General features: G+C 41.5%; 1 long non-coding RNA gene across 3 annotated transcripts in view; it reads left to right on the top strand.

The window, feature by feature from the left end:
• The window catches only part of LOC137853818 (uncharacterized), a 43,426-nt gene extending 29,041 nt beyond the window's left edge, over nucleotides 1-14,385 (top strand). For all 3 annotated transcript variants that reach the window (XR_011094741.1, XR_011094742.1, XR_011094740.1), the window contains 3 exons: nucleotides 1,659-1,795; nucleotides 6,355-6,472; nucleotides 13,884-14,385. This is a non-coding gene — a long non-coding RNA (uncharacterized lncRNA). The remainder of the gene's footprint in view (nucleotides 1-1,658; nucleotides 1,796-6,354; nucleotides 6,473-13,883) is intronic.
• The last annotated feature ends 3,780 nt before the right edge of the window (nucleotides 14,386-18,165 follow it).

Below are 18,165 nucleotides of genomic sequence, written 5' to 3'. Positions count from 1 at the left end.
GCAGACTGCATTCAGGGAGCAAGGGAGCACAGAGCCACCTCTATGGTGGCACATAGCAGCAGTTTAAGGCTGCACTGTTTGATGTCTGTTGGAAAGTAAATGAAAAATATTACTTACTACTTCATCTTCAGCACAAAATGGGGGGAGACTTAATATACTGATCTTCAGTAATGTTTCTGCAAGCATTTCTCCAGGACTGCAAAACACTGATACTGCTACAGTAAGAATGGGATTTGAGTGCTCCTGGAAGTAAATTTATCTTTAGTGAAAACCACACATTCATAGCTTTTATTGCTTGTTGCCTGCCCTTGTCCACTGGTGTGTGATCCAGGGTACATTCCTCAGCAAGTTTTCTTCAGAGCCTTCAGCAGGAGGCACCCCATGGCACTGAGGCTGGGACCTCCAAAGGTTTGATATGAAAATGGAGCAAACATTTCTCCCAGCAAGAGCTGTAAAGCACAAATACCACATGCTATGGGAAAGGCTTTTGCTTCTGTCACTACTGCAATACAGATTGGGTGTTTTTTTAAAGACCAGACCAAACAAATGAATCAGGAAAGCCCTGTAATGTGGAAGGCTGGACTGGGTGATCAGGGTGTTTTCTTTCTGGTTCTAGTGTTTGCAAAATATCTCAAAGTTCAAGCTCTTACTTCTTTTGGATTCAAAATAGTTCTGCACCCAAAAGGAGTGATTCATGTTAGTAGTTAATTTTCAGTATAATTCTCTTTAATGTTGTAGTTCAAGCTTTTTCTATGTATTAGGGACTGTCCATTTTTTCTTCAGCCTCAAAAACTGCTGAATAATTTATTCAGGGAGTTCTAATGAAGAATAAAATAGAAGTGCCACCCATAGGCAGAAAATGGGCCTGGAAATCTTAATTGGAAAACTTCTGAATATTATGAATGACTGAAAGCTATGTTGTCTCATGGTTTTAGGCTCTTTCTTGCTGCAATCTGAACCACTAGGACATCTGTCACTGTCCCAAGGCCTAGCTTGATTTGATTAAGCTTTACAGGGTGTTGTAAGAGGTATACCCCTCTGCTAAGATCTCTTATATCCATGTATATAAACATGGGGAACAGATTGCATGAATGAACAAAACTGGCATATGATGGGGGCAAAAACTCTGGCAACTTGGACTATTAAATTATCGTGTGAGACACACTGAATGCAATCGTCTTTCTGCACCTCTGCAGGGTATCTTTGTTGAGGTTTTTGTCTGGTGCAGCCACATCACTGCAATTTGCACCTGTGAAAGTCTTCTGAACCTAGGCAAAACCTGAGCTACTGCTCTGGTGCAAGCCATGTCACTTCAGGTATACTGCTTTTCCTGCTGCTGTTATTATTATTAACACATTTCTTCACTGCAAACAATGACCAGAGGTTCAGGGCATGCAATTAAACCTAGGAACCTCAGTACCACTGGACTCTTGGAAAAGAAACAGACTAAAACAATCCAGAAATAAATTCAGTGTTTTGTGATTTATGCACATTTGCAGAAGTCCCAGAGAACTGCCAGTCTTTGTCTCACTGTTTCTCATCTGTAAATAAAGAATACAAGAACCCATGAAAACGGTCCCTTCTGAAATTTGTCGATGCAGTAGCGATCATTTTTCCACAAATGTTTAGCTCCATAGTTGTCTGTCTCTTCCTTTCAGCAAGCACAGAAGTGGAGGTGTGGTGCAGATAATGTCGTCTGGGAGTGCTCTCGAGCCACGACTGCTCTGCGGCAGCCTCCCACGTGCAGCTGGGTGGCGGAGATTGGAGAGCTCTGCTTTCTTGCACAGGAATGGGGGTAAGACTGACTAGTGGGAGCTGGAAAAAAAAAAGTAAGAAAATGAAACAAACAAAAAAACATATCTTTTTTTTTTTTTTTTTTCCAGAATAAGTTCTGATTAGATAATTGCTGCTGAAGAGGCCCAGCTGCATTGCCTGAATTCAGTTTTCTCTCTAAACACTGCCACCTATTTGTGTTCCTGCTTTCCCCTTATCCTTTGATCCTGGCCATGCCTTCACCTGTTCTGTCCTTGAATTTATCTACAGCTGAGAAAAATTTTCAGTACATGGTATTCATCACTGGGTAGCCTTTTCCCTCTCAGGCACTTTCATCTCTCCTTTGAACCCACGTTTCCTCCTGCTCAGCTTTTGTTTCTCTGTTTAGCATCTCGTTATTCTGAGGGTCAAGGATGCTGCATAAAACCAAAGGGTTTATGTGTTCAGTTTCCCATATGGAAATTTTCAAGGGGCTATTGTATAGCCTTCTGAAGGATACAGATTGCAAAGCAAATCATTGCTTTTGCTTTTGAACACCGGAGATTAAGGTTAGGGGCACACAAACACCTTATGTCTTGCCATACGTCAGTAACTTCACAACAGCTGCCTATGCATAGGATATCTTCCCTTTGTGTGTGCAGAAGGGTGTGCCCCTCTTACCACGGGGAATGAGCTGCCTCTCATTTAAAGTTAAGAGTGCACACATGCATGGGCAATCATAACAGTGTGGCTAGTGTGGCACCTTGTTCATCACAAATGTGACCCCGCATCATGCCACTGACAATCACACGTAACCTTTGAGCCCTCCTTTTCCTTCTCCTCTGGTCCCATGCTGCATTGTACTGACTCCTTTTGGTGTTGTCTGTCTTCTATATTCCCTATTAAAATGGCAAGGGGAACCACTCAAGTCATTTCTCATCTGAAGAGAAGAGCTAAGAGTGATAACTAGAGTACAGCAGAGCTTTTTATTTCCAGAGTGTTTTGTCTCCTCCCCTCACTCCCCATACAGATGACTGAAAGCTGTTGGTAACAGAATCTGGAGCATCATTTTCCAATCCAAGGAAAAGCTGCCTGCCTGTGCTGAAAGCAACATTTCACCCATTACTTATGGACGAAGTGCCAGGCTAAGGGACATGCTGTTGCACAGGAAAAGTGATCACATTTCTGTAGACACAGTGCTTCACACTGTAGCTAGACTAAGGGGCCAGGCATGATCCCAAATGACACAGGAAACCTTTAACTGCAGAGAGAACTTAAGGACTGCAGATTTTGTTGTTTTTCTTTTCCATGCGGTGTATTGGCCATCACTGAACAGACCTCAGAAATAAGACCCATTCCTGAAGACATGTGATCATGAACTCTCTGCTGAAACTGTATTTATCTTGGTAGACTTATTTTCTTGACCAAATTTCTGTTTAGAAAAATATAACAGATGTTAGTCTATAACTTTGCCCTAAGGAGATGGTACCACCTGCAATGGATCATGTATATATTAAAACACATTTAACAAAAAGATGCAAACCTTTTCACCATCATTATCTTAGCTGATTTTGATCATAATAAGACTTCACACTTAGAGCCATGTTTCTTCTGTAGATCTCACATTATTGTGCAAATATGAAGAAATAATACTGTTGTATTTATTTTACAGAGGAAAACTTTGGCACTAAAGAGGAAAATGAAAAACTCTAGGATAACTCTAGACTGAAGTTCAGGTCTTTTGCTACATATCCTTATTCCCCAGAAAGCTTTTTTTTTTTTTTTTTTTTTTTTTTTTTTTTTTTTTTTCCCTTCTCTCTGCTTCCTCCCTGATTTTTCCCTTCCTATCTTATATTCTTGTACTGTTCTGATGTACTGTTAAACAGCTAACACATTCCTTCCTGAAGGGGTATGGTTCAGCTGGTGAAATTGTCCCTGTGTATCAATGACTGTAGAGCATTTTAAAGCTTTTCTTGAAAACAGAAAAAAGAAAAAAAAAAAAAAAGAGAGAGGTTTTAGAAGTTATTTCTGGAGATAAAACTGTGCCAGAATGACCTAGACATTGAATGCACTTCTGAGTCCAAATGTTACTAAATCTATAACACAATAGAGTAAAAAGCAGCTGAATCTTTGGACAGAAACTCCAAAACTTTGATGTTTGGCTCCAGTGTCCACATTTGGAGACTCTTTCTGGATGGTTTCAACACTGAGGATCTTGATGGTGCTTTGTACATGAGTGTTGTGCATAGATCTCATGTTGATACCTTTCTCTCTCATTTTTTTTTATTTTTTATTTTTTAATATCCTGAAAATCTAATAAAGGTACTGAGTATTTCCACAGCATTTCTTTTCTATGGAAATAATTGCTGTAGCTGGTACAGTGGTCCTTGGCAGTGCTCGAGGACTATCAGTGTCATTCAGAAGGACCATGTACAAGAACCTGCCATAGTACTAGGGAAGGGCTGGAGATTTTTATTTTTTTTTATAGAAAACTCACTGATAGATTGGTCTTTTGGTAATAAATGGCCCATGCCTGTTTTTTGTTGCTTGTGATTTTAAGGGTTTTAAAGATAAGAGTTACCCTTTAAGGGTAACTATAATTTCCAAAGTTATCAGGTGTGCTTATTCATTTGTTTCTCATGGGATGTTTTAAAACTATACCTATATCTAGAGCTTCACCTAAAAAGTAAGTTTTAAAGATGTCTGCAACTAAAATAGGATCAACAAATTCTTATTGTCCCTGTCAGATGCCCTGAACCAACTGTAAACTGGAGGTGGGTTGGTGACCAGTGAGGGGCTTTTGCCATCAGAGAAGACAGGCTCATCCAGGACTGAATAAGCAACACATTCATATTCCTATACCATCACTCAGATATTCTCAGACAATTAAGCAGGGGAAATGAATTTAAAATTGAATACTCTTTGGTACAGCTTCTTGAAATTACTTTTATTAATCAACATTGATTTTTAAAACATTTTTTACATAATAGTGTCATAATTTTTCCTGTTAAAGAGAATAGTGGGGAACCTGGAAAAGGCTGGGGAACTAATGAATCTGATTTTGTATTCCATGTGCCGTGGCCCAGAAGCCAGGCTATGACAGATTTCTTTATTGAACCTTCCGGCAGGCTTTTTGTGAGAGTCATTTTGTAAATGAGGGTTTGTAAGCCGTGACCATGGAAAAGGATCTTTGTCCATAATAGTGGATGGTTCAAGGGCCTGATTAATAGAAGTGAACAAAGGCTTTCACCTTGAAGGTCATCCATTCAGATTCAGCCCAATCTGACAACTTCTTTGCTTCTCAGAACTGTAAGGGATAGGAAGGATAAGAGAGAAATCCAGGCAGCAAACTGCACCACAGAAGTATACACTGGGGGCAAGAGGGAGGATGCTCACATCATTAGGGCCACACCTACTATAAGGGATTAATTTGTCTGCTAATCTCCCTAGGGACCTCTTGTGTTAGAAGGCTCTGCACTGCCCAATGGAGAAGCCTCTGTCTCTCTGTGGTCTCTTTAAGGGGCCTAAATGGATTAATCAGCTGAATTGGTTCATGTAAATACTTCCCTAAGTGTGAGTCCTAGCGGTAGGCTTTCTGGGAAGACTGAGAATCAATTGGCTTGTCACTAAGAAATGCTTCTGCCATGCTGCATGTGTTGTGGCAAGGCAAGTTGAGTGCGTTGAGATTCCAAGAGCTTTTATCACCTTCTTGGCACAGGCATTTCCTATTTCCCTTAGTTGCTGTGTCTCTTTCTAGCTTTGGATTTCTCTGTCACATTTCTGGACAGAAACTGCTTCCTGCAATCATACAGAGCCTGGATCGTTGAAGAGAGATGATCCTCTTATTGCCTCTGATTGCTATTACAAAAGCAATATGTTGCACAGAGGATAAGGAGGAGATAATTTCACCGGTGCTGCTTGTGCTGCCTCTATTTTGTGAAAAGCTTTTGAACTATGTTAGGACTGCCTAGACATGAGTGGTATGGGGATGTAAAAAAAAATGTTTTCTTATGAGCATGCAAAAGCTTTAAAATTTTGTTCATGAAATGAGGGATTAACTCCATGAAATCTATGTATTCAAAGATTCTGTGCCATCTTTAAACTTATTTACACATACCTGCTGGCCTGATTGGCTAGTCAAGAATTCACTGAAGATTAGGAAGTAAAATACTTATTTGGGTTCATTCTTGGATCAGTGATGCAGCTCGATGTTAAATGGGGGAAGGATGGAAGGAGGAAACCAAATGAAAATCATACAATAGAGTGGAACTGTAGGAACTGGGAGGAAAGGGTGATAAGGCAGTTTATTGCTGTTTAAGCATCAGCTAATCACTCCATTAATCAGAAAATCAAAACCAGGCTGCAGGATGATTGGGTCAATTTACTAATTCTCATTAGTGGTGTGAGGGAAGAAGTGACGGGGGTTGGCTGATGTGCCTTCCCCGTACTGCTTTTCAAGTGGTTTTGGACAGAATAAAAATGTGTGATATAAGGGGTGAAGTATGGTTTAGCTGTGGCTTCTAGGACAGAGGGGAGGCAGGCTTATGCATAGGACTGGATGGAGTAATTAGTAAGCTCATCTCCTTACTTGCAGGTTTGCAGGTGATCTTAGAGACCACTGCAGCCATGCCTTAGAGACCACTGGAGTCATGCCATGAGCTTTACCATGGCCATATGTGTCTTTGTCTGTTGAATGACCTGATGCCAGGAAAACAAAACTGTGAGTATTGTTATCTTAATGGCAGTGGAATAAACCCTTTATATCAGAGGGTCATGGCTCATGGATTAGTGTTGGAGACCCTGGCATTAGACACTAAGATAGTACCTTCAGAGAAATCAGTGCATCCATGCAGGCAAAATGAGTTTTACTTTGTTTACAAAAATGATTATTGCTCACAGTGGTATTTCCTAATGCTTCTGAACAGTTTTTATTGCATACCTCCAAAATGCTGTATAAACTTTATGAATTTAGCTTCAAAACATGGTCTGCCTTCCTTAGCATCTCCTCCTGCCCACCCTTGCCCTACTTTTGTATGTGATTATGGAAGTTAGGGCATGAGTTGCAAATTGTGAATTTAACGGTGCACTGCTTACAACTGGAAAGAGCTGCCAAGTGCTAATTATTCACCAAAAAAGTTCGTGGATGACTGTGAATAGCAGGTACATCTGAGAGTTTTCCAATCTGCCCCTGGACAATTCATAAGCCCAGAAATGGCAACATTCATTGTATGATTTATTTGTTGTGAATTGTTTACTTGGCTCTGCTCCCATGTCTATAACACCAAGCCAACAGCAGTGGAACCAAAACAGACTTTCTCATGAGATATCCAGAGCTTCCTTTTTCAAATCTAGCCAGAAAATACAAGAAGAACAGCTTTTCTTGTGGCATTTTAGTATTTCCAGTCCCTGTTGGATTCCAGAAGCACAGAAGCAGTAGAAAAATAAGAGAGAATAAACAGAGAATAAATTTCTTAAAAAAGATCTATACCAAACAGAAATTACTGGTACCCAGCAATCCCATCATCACATCCAGGCTGTGCTTGTGTGTTGTCTTGCAGGAAACCATGCTGGGCAGTCACAACATTCCCTTTGGGACCTTGTGAATTTTAAAACCTCCAAATGAAGCAGTAGAAAAATATGTAGGGTTGACGTAGGTTTGGTACCTGCATGTGTCCTGAATTATCTCTGGTGTGTCTGCAGATAAGTAAAATGCATGTAGTCAGGATCCTGTAGCAGCCTGACAAGAAAACATTATTTAAAGGGAACTATGGAGATCCAACACTGTGCTAATTGTCAAAAATGAAGCTGGCCCTGGGTAGTCTCTTTGTCAGTTAGGTCTACAGAACTCCTCTTGGCTCTTCAGCTACAGAATACTGTGTGAGGGCTGTCAGCTCTAGCTCTCCAGGGTGGCTCCAAATTTTAAGAAAAAAATCCAAACCCTAAAATCATTATTTTTATTTACTGCTAAAAAAATCTTATATATTTTGGGGATATTTAATAGTTTGTGGACTGCTTATTGAGCAGTATGTGTATATCTAGGGCCATATTTTCACATCTCAGCAACTATGAGAGCTAGGCAGACTAGAAGAAGAACAACAAAAAAGATCCATCTCTGGACTCCAGGAGCTGGAGCATGAAGTAAAACACTGGTTTTATGAAAAGTGGCAAAACCAATCCCTGTTCTTTCTCTGGTGATTGGCCTCGTGACATTTTCTTCTCTGTTTCCAGTGTGTGCTGTCAAAATATTTCATTCCTCTTCAGTCTCTGTCGTGACTGCAGATGATCCCAGCTCCTCCCTGGCCCCCTGCCTTGTTTCTAGTTGGAAAGCATCATGCTTTTAGGTAACAGATGCTTGACAGCCTAAAGAAGCCACCTATAATGAGGAAATAATCTCCTGAAATTGAATGGGAACATTAGCCTGGGCTTCCACATGTCAGATCTGAAAGAAGAGGGGAAGTGTTTTTGCTGTGGCCTCAGGCAGAACCAGGTTGGTGGGGTTGCCATAGCAATCGACATGTTTATCAAATCAAGGCCTCCGTAATGAAACAGCGAAAGATGCAATTCAGAGAACATTGAAAGTGAAATATACATATCAGTGTGTATTATGTTGCAAGAAAAGTGAGCAAGAAGATCGAACTGTCTCAGTGGTTTATGTATAAATGAAAAGACAGAGCCTCCTCTTGCTCTGAGTAACATAAATGACACATTTGCAGTGACTTCAGTGTCAAGAGGTGATATTGATCAAAATACAAGTAATGTTGTGGCACAAGTGCAAATCTCAAGAGGCATTTAGATGTGCAAAATAAACTTCTATTTAGTTCATGTTATCCTGTGTTGGTTAATGACATCTTCTCCATTTCTCCAGTTTTCATTGAAAGAAATAGTCAGGCAACCAGAAAGTAGTGATAATTTGGGCCTCTGTTTGAGCTGAGTGAAATAATCCATAAAAGCCATGGTGGCTTATTACATAAGACAGCATTTGCCTATAGAATATTGATCGCCTCGTGGGAAGATCCAATTTTAAGATTAAGAAGATTGGAGCTATGGGGTAGTAACAGATGGTTGCTATTTTTTTTCTTAATTCTTGCACTGTTATTGATATAAGCACAACCTTGTGCTATGCAAGCTAGTGTACCAATTGAGCTGGTTGCAAAGGGTAACAGTATTAACCCCTTGTTCAGTCATGGAGAAGTATGATAAATTTGACTGGAAGAAATGGACAGCTCCAGGCATCCAGTTTGTATGAGAGATCTGATGGAAGTGCTAAGATGTCTGATGGAAGTGTCTTGGCAGATTCTGTGCCTGCTTGTGCAAGACACTCACACAGCTTGTGGAGTGGGCGTTTGCACACATTGCTGCCTTAATCTGTCCTGGAAAGTTTCATGATGGAAACAGAGATAGAGCTGAAAGATGATAGTCAAGGTCTGCAGAGGCACTGTCTTCCTGAGTGACTACGGAGAGGTCTGGAGAGGTTAATAACACACACAGCTAAATAAGTCTAAGACATTCCCCTTGAGTATAAGGTTATAACTGAGTAAATTGCACTCTTCAAAAAATCCCTGCTTACATATTTAGCCACTGTTGGCTATGTGTCTACTCATGTCCAAGTGTGTATGTGTGAGTGACTGGAACGATTCCCAAGGTTAATTACTAAACCCACCAAAGTTCTTGACTCATTTGGAGTTGATGGAGACCACTGCACATAGTCTTCAAATTTATCAAACAAACATGATTACACTGGCCATGACACATGGCTTGACTAATAGCGTATCAAACTGAAAACCCCTGCCTTGAGACGCATCTCGGCTGCAGGAAAAGTCTCACACATCATAAAATGGCAGCTGATGTGGGAGGAAAGTATTGCTCACCCACTGGATATTCCCCCTGCTATCCTGTTTTAAGTTACACTGCATAACTGGTAACTGCAGAAATGTATGACATAGTCTAACTTGGAAGCTTGGGTTATATTTGCTAGTTCTTCCTAAGCAGGTTTCTGATTGTAGGACGCGAAGTAGTCTAGTTGGCTGTGGCCAGTGGGTTAATAAACAAAAACATCATTATTATCTTTGAAATGGTGTCTGAACCAACTGCCAGTGAACTTCCCCCAAAGTTTTCAGTGGGAAAAAGAATTGTGAACAACTGGGGAAGAGCATCTCCAAAGCATCTGAGAAGCCCAAGGCAATGTGCTGATCTAACATCCCCTAACCGCCTTTGCAAAGATGTTGTCAGCATAGCTGTGTGTCACTGAGCTGCTGCCACACAAATCAGAAGTTCCTCTCACTGGCTCGCCTCCTGAGCGAGTTACTGTCAGTGCTTCATGTCCTCACCTTTTATTGCATGTTGCTGCAACCCCCACAAATGTCCTTGTTAAGAAGGTTTCTCCGGGAGGAGCTTTCTGTCCCTGAAGTGCACATCTTTTAAAGTCTGTATTCTGATAGACACAAGCAAAATTGCAAACCCGTAAACAGATACAAAGGCTGGGCAATGAATCTGTCAGTTCCAAGGTTAGTTAATTTATAATCTGAAGGTCTTTTCCACTTCTAAGGCAATAATTATTATATCCTTAAAAAATGTGATTATGTTCCTGATTCAACACTAACTTAGGTGTGCAGTTATGGACATCCCTACTTAATAGAGCCCTTAAATATATGATTAAATCCTGCTACAGCCCACTCTTTGGAGTTAAGCTGAACTGGCACTTAATTCATTACTGCTTTAATAGACCTTTTACAAATCCAATCTAAATATGAAATAATGAAGCAGGAAGTACCATCCATAACAACAGAATGATGACATTTATTAACAGAGGTAGTCCTGAGTGCAATCTTCGTTTAGAATAGATTTTCCTCTTTGGTTAAGTGGAACTGTACCTTGGCTGCCCTGTAAGAACACTGGCTGCAGCACCTTTGATGTTAAGTTTCTTGTCCTCCCATACCTCCTCAACTGTGAGCAAGGAATGGTGGCAGAGGTGTGGTGCCAGACTTTGGGCATCCCATTGCGTGCTGAGCAGGCCCCTGGAAAAAATTGCAGCACTCAAGGGGATGTTCATGGGACCTTCAGCTCGAGACAGCAATGGGGGATACCCATCATCAAGTAGGGATGTAGCTGGTGTGAGTGCCACCTACCCCCATTCCCAGATACTGCGGGATTCCCATCTTGTGCTCTGCCTTGTGCTTGAAGCTCTTTGTGACTGCATTGCTGGTCTCTTTGTGCTTGGGCTTTGCCTATTGTCATAAAGGTACTTGAATGGCACAGCCTGGGTGTTAGACATCTGCCCAGTTTATATTTATAGAGATTGTAAAATGTTTTAAAGTGGGAAAATGATAAACTGATAATAGAACTAAGGTAGGAAGACCTGACCTAAGAAACTCAAGAACTGCTGATTTAGAGCAATAAGTTTCTTAAGGAAAAGAAAACAAAGGAAATGAAATCACCTTTGAAATCTGGACAGGCTTTATGATGATCCTTTTACAGTTTGAACATGTGGGTGTTTCACGTAGCGGGATTTGGCAGAAAAGCCAGCTCAGCTTTATTTACAATCTCTTTATCTACTGGAAGATCTGCTGCACTTTAGCAATCAAAAAACAATGTAACTTTGACAATTATTTAAAAAGTGAAGAAAAGTGAAAAAGGAAAAAAGTTAAAAACACTATTTTTTTTTTCTGTATGCTAATTTTGTTTTCATACTTTTTTTTTTTGTGATCCCATGCACACTCTGCATATATCTTTCCTTGGTCACAAATATCAGCGCCTCCTTTTTGTGAACTGTTGGGAATGGAAGAGGTTCAGTCATTTGCTGGAGTGAGAGGCATTTGCTCTCTTTAATTAGGAGCCAAACTGCAGGAGTCAGTGTGTGCCAAGGAGGAAGTCAGACTAATGAACCTCTTGCGTTGTTCTAATAAGAATTCAATGCAGTCATCGAGGACAGGTTATCTAGATGCACACAGCTTATCATATAGGCACTGGTGGTGCTATAAAGTGAAGGAAGTTAAAATCAGGCAGAGAGTAATAAACAGAGGTGTCTCCCATCAAGGACTACAGAGACACCGGTCTGCAGTGGAAGGTGATATAAGGAGAGGCCAGTGCATGTCTGACAGCTGCTATTACTTGTGGTCTGCCAAGCCACGTGCTCCTCATCCTGGACAAGGTCTGGTGGCCAGCATGGGACTTGTGCAGGGAGAATGGACACAGCTACTGTGCCTCTCTTCATTGTCTGCTGCTCCCTGCTCTGGAAAGAACCACATTTGCTTGCTGGGCCTGGTCTGCACGCAGGAATAACTCACATTCAAGACACACAGATGTCCCTGTAGGACACTGATGACAGCTGGGATCACCTGTCCTTTCAGTAAGCTCCTGCATGTCTCCTCTGGCAGCCGATCATCACTGGCCTAGGCAGCTGCACTTTCCCAAGCCTGGTTGAGGTCTTCTGGCTCTAGCTGCCATGATTTACTCTGCCTGAGTCTGAGTTATGTCCCTAGTTCCTATGAAAACTTAAGAATATTATGGACAAAATACCCTAATGATTCAGGGTTGCTGTGATTTACAATCTTAATTTGGTCCATCTGTGCATTAGGATGGATTGTAGGCTGGTCTGCTGTGATTTTCAGTTGGATTTCTATTTCATCAGTGAGTGTGATTAGGCCTGCCTTGTGGGGTTCCCTTGGGTATATTTTCTCAGATGGCCTGTGAATCTGAGAGTCTGGGTATAAACTTTGTGCCTAGAATGCAGATTAGGGAAAGACTTGGTTGTATATCCATCCCTTCTCATGCCCGGATACATAAAACAAAGAAGAAAATTGCTATATTTCCCCAAAATGTGCCTGATGTGGATAATCAGGGGGGCAGGGGTTTGAGTGCCTCTTCAGCTAAAGCAAAACACAGCTTACATGAGCTCCATATTTCTCTGCTGCAGAAGCTGGGAGGAAAGTTCACAGCAAGTGTCATAGGGAACTGCAGGAGATGGTGGGCAGGATCAACCTGGGTAGTCAGTGCAATGCCTGGAAGAATGGACTGGATGCTGTCTGTGCCGCAGACACAAGGCTCTTGTGTGATCCCAGGCAGACAGTTGTGTTTTCCATATCCTGCATGCACACTATGAGAGCTGTGGAGTCTGCTTTTCAAAATACAAGAAAGAAATCAGCAACTGGACTCCAAAGCAATTAAAGTACTACAAAACCTGGTGTCCCCTACCAAATCAGGCATTACATATGAAACACACAGAACTGGTGGACATTTCAGAGGTAATTTCTCAGTCCATCAGTTAGCCAAATCCAATTGGAAGTAACAATACCACTTATTTTCTCAAGATTTGCTGCATATATCAATTAACCAGTTTTTACAAACCACTCAGATGCTACAGCGATGAATGCTGTAAAGAACTCATGATTAATGTTGTATTCAGACTAGGTCTTCAGAGTGTACATAAATAAGGCCTGGGGCTGTACATAGAAAAATGAAGATGAAATGAAATACTGAGCAGCCACTTCTACGGGGAGCAGATCCTCTGTGCACTCCAAGTGGTGAGGGTGATTGGAGGTGGCATTTGTGGGCATGAAATTAAAGACCATGCCACATGTTTTGCCCACAGAGACCTGAAGCAAGGTTGCACAGACCTCTTTTTATTGTTATCTCCGAGCTTGTAACTTTACCATCTTTTAATTCATCGAGTGTGATTTATTTTTTTTTTTAACCTTCTTGTACCCAGACACAACTCAAAGAGCTACTCTATTTGTGTCTGGGTACCCAAAGTATATATATATATATATATATATATATATATATATAAAAGGGAAGAAAATGGTCCTGTTACATAAAAGATGAATGCTGGAAGTCATGTGGCTGGTAGTGACGTGCTGGTGCAACCTTGCCAAGAGTACTGTGCATTAAGTGGCCCTGTTTAGTACTCCCTGATATAATATTCCTTCCCAAGTCACTTTGTGTACCCTCTGTATCCAAACCCCTCTCCCCTTCACCCCTGGGTATCTATAGGATCATGTATTCACATGTTGAACTAGCAAACAGGAGGCAATGAACTTCTAAGCCCAAGGGTCAGTGTTCATTCCCAAGGCTAAATGAGACTAGGATGCAATTCAACTGAAGTTTAGGTGTTTTCTGTCCTTGTTTCTTTGCAGGTGCATGAAAGATGTGGGGCCAAATAATCCAGTGGTCTCCAGTCTCACAGAGCCTCAACAGGATAGCAAAGGGAGATACCTTCCAGGAGCTTCAGGCATTGTCTCTCTGCTAATGCTTCTGCTATAGCTCTTCCTGGGAGATCAGACCCCAGGGTGGATTCCTTTCACTTCTCTGATGTATTCACCCTCTTGCTGAACAAGATCTGAGCCCTCTTTTGAACAAACTAGCACTTTGCTGTAGAGGGAGTCCAACCTATACTAAACTACAGCTGGGCCAATCAGAGCTTGCCAGTTTGGTTTAAAAACAAACAATCCCATCTAATTTTCTCTATGTATATTTTTCCTGCATACTCTTTAGCATTGCCATGGCTTTTCTATAGCAGCAGGAGGCTATTATCTTGTCAACAATGTTCTATTGCATTGACATTATCTCTTAATTACACAATTACTTTGTTATGTACTGTAGTACGAGCAATAAAACATTTGAAGCACTTCAAGCAAATATAGTTTTAAAGGTTTAAAGGAAAAAAGACCCACAACCTTGATTCAAACTGTCTGCTAAATGTAAGTACTTTTTCTTTTGCTCTTGATGGATTAAGGAAGTAATTGTACAATTAGTGCTAGAAAAGGTGTAAGTAAAATAGTGCTGCTTGTTGGGATTGGTAAAATGGTGCTCTTTATCTTGTTATCTTGTACATGTCAAAAGAACTGGACTACTTTAATCATATCACTCCTTGCCCTGCCACCTTGGGACCCCTCCAAACTGACCCAGGTGTCCCCAGCTCATGCTGTGTGGCTGGACTTGTGCTGATAACACTGGGTCTGCTGCCTGCATTGCTGTGGAGGGCAGCCCTGGGTACACGCAGGGTTACCTCCCACCACCAGGCACACATCTGCAACAAATCCACACTGATTTTTCATTTCAGAGGAGCTAATGGGGATACCATACTGACACGACATTTGCCAGAAAGAACCCCAGAAAAGTAACAACCAAGCACTTGGATAATTCACTCCCACTCCTGCCAGGGTGTCCCTCATTGGCAGCTCCTTCATGCCCCAGACTTGCTCCCAACAAAGTCAAAGACACTTTATTACTGACCTTGAGTGAAAGCAGGCTCAGGATGCTGTAGCTTAGATAAACTGGAGTGTTTGGCAGTTGTATTTAAGAAACAAATCTCCTTAGCCCCTTAAAAGTCTAACACCACTGACTGTTGGACTTATCACTTTTTCCTACATCCCTTGCTTTGCCTCCTGAAAAAATCAATATTCTAAAAATAAATAAATAAGAATACAGTGTGAGCATCTAAATTGAAAAGCAGCAGTTGGCAGAGCCATGCATCTTTAATCTGGATTTAGTCAGCCAGATAGAGTGAAGCTTGGCAAGACCCCTCAGGCAAAGCATTCAGCAAACGTACTGCACTGCACTTGAGAAGTCCATCAGTCCTTTCAGCTACACATGTGTATAAAAGGGCCACGGGGTGGGAATGCCTCCAGTCACTGCTCCCACAGCTCCCCTCAGCCTCTCTCCTGGGGTGACAGAGGAGGATGGTAGTAGCTGCTGATTAGGACTTTGTGTGCCAACACAAGGAGGGGAGCAAGCTCCTGCAGGTGGAAAAGAGGTGGGAGAAATCAGAGGAACAGGCTGCAAATGCAAAGAAGTGTAGCAGCATCACTCAGATCCTTGTGTTGCTGCAGCCCCTCTCTGAGAGGTGATGTGTTTGCAAAGGAGTTTCCTGTTTCCAAAGAGGGCATTTTTTGTTTGTTTGTTTGCTTGTTTTCTTGTCCCACCTGTAGCATTCCTAGCACTGCTGGTCAGGAAGGGCACAAAAGTTAACAGAGAGATGCTTCCAGCTGCACAGTACTTCACCCACTCCCATCACCTGGGGATTTGGGGACCCTTTTCTGTGAGCAGCTATTTCTGGTAATCAGAGAAGGATATCAGAATGCTGCATGATTGGAGTAGAAAGAGAGGGAAGGTGCAAATCTGTTATAGATCATCCAGGAAACTACTAACAGCAGCACTGGAGCATTATCTGCCTGCAGTGACGGACAATGAATAAGGCAGTGAGTAGAGCACGTTGGCTGTTTCCTTCCTTGGGCTGCTCACCAGGTTTGCCACATCGAGCTGAGCTCAGATTCAATGGCTCTTTTGCACTGAGATGTTAACCAGAGTGAGAGATGAACCAGAGTTGCACTGGGGTTTGAAGTCTCAGCATTGGAGGTGGGTCAGGGCCCATCCAGGATTTGCAAAAGTGTGAATACTTTTAAGAAGGGTTTTGAAGGCAGTGGATGTTAACATTTCTGGGGTAGGAATTTCATGCACAGAACCAGCAAGGATGAGTGGCAAAACCAAGAGGGGAATGTTATTCCTGGCACACAAATACATTTTTCCTCATAGCCCCTGGACCATAGGTCATGAAGTGGATGAGAGCTTCTTGTCCATCTTACAGATCTGTGTCTAGCTGGCTGTGTGTTATATTCACCAACTGCTCTGGCCACGCTGGTCTATGACTAAAAAAAAGTATTTTCAGAATAGAATTTTTGTGTTTGCTGCTTTTTGGCCTGATTGAGCTCAAATGCCAGAGAAGTTCAAAGGCAGCAGGTGCTGAACCCTGGCTCTTCTCCTTTTTTCCCCAGAGGGATGCAAGTATCAGCTCTCAAATATAGTTTATGCAAAATAATTCCTTCTGAATGACAAGAATAAATGCTTTTCAAACATCTGCATGAAGAAAAAAAGCAGGAGATAATGACAATCAAAAAGATGGGGGTGCAAGAGCAGCATAAACATGTAAAAAGTCTGGTATGCCTGAGCAGTAAGGGGCATGCTTCTCGATCCCTGTTGCATTAAGTGCTGTATGCCACAGAGCAATGAGCTTGCTCCACTTTACCTCTGTGGTACTGCTGTTTGGGTAGGCTCTGCCCTCCTGTCCCTCCTCTGCATCTTAGTGGAGAGTGATTTGTAAGTGTTTTCCAAGACATCTCATCTTTCAAGCCTCAGATTCAATTTGGTTTTCAAATTTTCTTCATAAAACATAATTTATATATATATATATATTGTGATTAGAGATGTTTATTCAACTGCAAAGACCAGTGTTTTGTATTTTTTAAAAATGTTATTTCAAATGAAATTACTGTATTTGGTCTTAAAATATATATATATTCAAAGAAAAATATAACCTGCTTTGATGCATTTTCATCATGTTTTAACTTTTTAATCTAATTAAGAAATGCAATGGAAAGTTTTACTGAGCAAAGTTTCTGCCCTATTCTATGCTATTGTATTTTGCAAGTTTAGCACCTGTGCTATTATCCAGCAACTACCAGCCCTTTAGGATCACAGGAGAACTCTGTTTTCCTCTGCTCTGTCCTATTCCTCCTACATAGGGCTTATCCTACAGGACAGCATAAGCAATACTTTTTTTCCTCTCTTTTTTCCTTCTTCACTCTTGCAGAGTGCCTGCCTTGCCCTGCTCCCACTCTTTTGAGTCTTTCTGCTTTGTCTGCATTTCTGTGAGTGAATCATTTTTTGCATCTGTTTTTGTGAAAAGGAAAAAACAAAGCAAAACAAATGAGCTCTGTGAAATGTCAAGGAGGCTGTTAAGCAACAGTCTTGAAATCGGCGCCTTAATTGCATCACTAATGGGAGTTTTTATCTAATTGAAAAGCAACGAAGTGGAGAAGTGGATCTTTTTTTTTTTTTTTTTTTTTTTTAGTTTCCATTAAACACTGCCTGAGAAGTGGAAAAGCGAAGAGAAGCCTCAAAACAAATCTCTGCAAGGGCTGGGGGTCTTGTTGCAGGAGAGTGGGACGTGCCTCCTTGAGGATCTGGCTGCCCATCTCACTGGCTGGGGGAAGGAAGCACTGGTGTTGCATACAAAGCCTTGGAGGTTTCAGCAGCGACTCAGAGTGGGTGATGGGCACCCATCAATGCCCTCTATTATACTCCTGGGTCAATATAATACCCACTCAGGAATTCAGAACAAACCTCTGTTTTCCCTGTGGTTAGCAGAGCCTGTTTTCACATGAATTTTGTTGCTTGACATCACCTACCTGCGAGTAGCTGATGCGGGCAGTTGCAGTGTAAGCTTCCTCTTTTTAATAAACTTTATTGAAACCTTGGGCTTTAGATTGAAATGCAAACACACACACACACACACACATATCTTGCTTAGGATACCTGTGATCTCAGGGTATGTCAGGCTTTCTGTGTATGCAAAGGGTGACTTGCACGTATACAAGGGCCTGGACATTTCTGTCAAACACTGTAATTATTTACTCTAGG

Source organism: Anas acuta, chromosome 3 (genome assembly GCF_963932015.1).
Source record: "Anas acuta chromosome 3, bAnaAcu1.1, whole genome shotgun sequence".
Classification (NCBI taxonomy): Eukaryota; Metazoa; Chordata; class Aves; order Anseriformes; family Anatidae; genus Anas; species Anas acuta.
Note: the sequence above shows the minus strand (reverse complement) of the source record. Positions and strands in the feature narration are given on the sequence as shown.